Source organism: Microtus ochrogaster, chromosome 5, assembly GCF_000317375.1.
Source record: "Microtus ochrogaster isolate Prairie Vole_2 chromosome 5, MicOch1.0, whole genome shotgun sequence".
NCBI classification, from domain to species: Eukaryota; Metazoa; Chordata; class Mammalia; order Rodentia; family Cricetidae; genus Microtus; species Microtus ochrogaster.
In genome coordinates this window covers 33,371,823-33,373,698 of record NC_022012.1, presented here as the reverse complement: position 1 = coordinate 33,373,698, position 1,876 = coordinate 33,371,823, and positions in this window count along the sequence as shown.

The window sequence follows — 1,876 nt, the reverse complement described above, 5'->3', positions numbered from 1 at the left end:
CAGGGGTCAGGATAGCCACCTAAAACCATGTTGGTGTCTGAGGGCATTGTTGTAGCCACAGCTATACCGATTAAGATGGCCTGTGCTCTTACCTGGGCCATGATGATAGGTATGTTTCTGTTTCAGATGGGTTCTGTGAAGATGTCAATGGCCCATGTTACCACAGGGGATCGTAGGAACCATGCGTGTCAAAATCTGAGGGCCATGCTGAGACACCCATCCTCACTTTCCCTGGGATAGCTGGCCCTGCCCCTCAGTGGCACCACAGAAAGAGAGAAGGATCTGCTCCCATGGAGAACTGAGCCCAGCAATCCAGAGAGATAGTTCCACACTTCATCACTTGAAGCACGGTTAATAAAAGCTCAGGGTGAGAAACTGGGGATCATCCTGAAGATCTGAAGAGCAAAACAGCCACTCACTGGCTCTTACCTAGATCTCAGTCTGAAATGGCAATTCTGCCTCCTGAAATCTCAGAATGAGACTGTATGTTGAAAGCTGTTTCCTCCCATTTTATAATCCTCTCTAGGACTAGAATTAAAGGTGTGCACCGCCATGATTAAAGGCATGCAATGCCCGGTTTCTATGGCAACTAGCGTGGCTACTGGGATTAAAGGTGTGTGCTACCTAACCTGGTCTGTAAGATTTACCAGTAGGACTGCTTAACACTTAGATCTTCAGGCATTCTTTATTTATTAAAATATAATTGAAATTCCACTACATTTCCCCTTCTTGCCTAAAATAAAAAAGAAGGCTATAACTAATTTGAGAATATATATATATATATATATATAATAAGTCTAATGACTATATACAATATATACAGGCAATAAATACATCAACAATGTCTAGTCATTTGCATTTGACAAATTAAAAAAAAACTTCCTATCTCTCTTATCTTGGTGAGTTCAAAGTTTTATACCTAATTTATTTCTATTTAAGTTCTATTGTAACTTCCCTTCTGTGTCTGGTAAACTATAACTACAGCTATCTAATCTTCAACTCCCTCAGAGACACAAAAGGAAATAATATTAGCTGAATAAGAAGGAAATTTAAGCAAGCAACTTCCAAAAAATGTGAGTAATGACAAAAACAGTTGGCTGCCATGACAGTCAACCAAATTCCTCTTCAAGGTTGGGGCATCCATCTTTGACCTCCAGGTCTAGCATAATAGACATATTTTTCTGTGAAGCAGGATATTTTGTATCCTGCTTGTCTAATTAGGACAGCATAATGTCAGCAGTCAAAGCAGGGGCATTTTCTTGCTCAGTGACTTACTTTTGTCACAAAGAAAGTAAACTCCATGTGGAGTTTCTTCGATGCCCATTATCTTCTCTGAGGTAGATTGGAGCTGCCAGAAGGAGAAATGTCTCATTGTCAATTAAAAAAAAATCTAGATTATCGAAACATCTTAAATGCCATATTCTGTAGATCTCTGAAGTGTCTGAAGATGACCTATCTATCTAAATTATATCTTTGTTTGACCTTGAAAACATACCGAATATGACTTAAACTTCAATTATACTAAGTGATTAACTGCTAACCTATATTTCTTTATTATCCTAAACAGTTGGTAATAATAATTTTGAATGACTTGAAATTTGCATTACATTGTTAAATGAGGTGTATAGGTACAATACCTTGAACAAGATTAGAGACATATGTAAAATATGCTTTAACAAAATTAATTTCAAATTTATATCAATGTACAAAATTTGTATACAATATATAAAAGTAAAACCAATGTAAAACATTTAAAACTAATAGTTGCTTTTAAAAAGTAGATTCAATAATCTACCTTTTTATCTTAATATAGCTATATCCTCCCCTTTATTCAGAGAAGATTCAGTAATCTACCCTTTTATTCTATCATATCTAT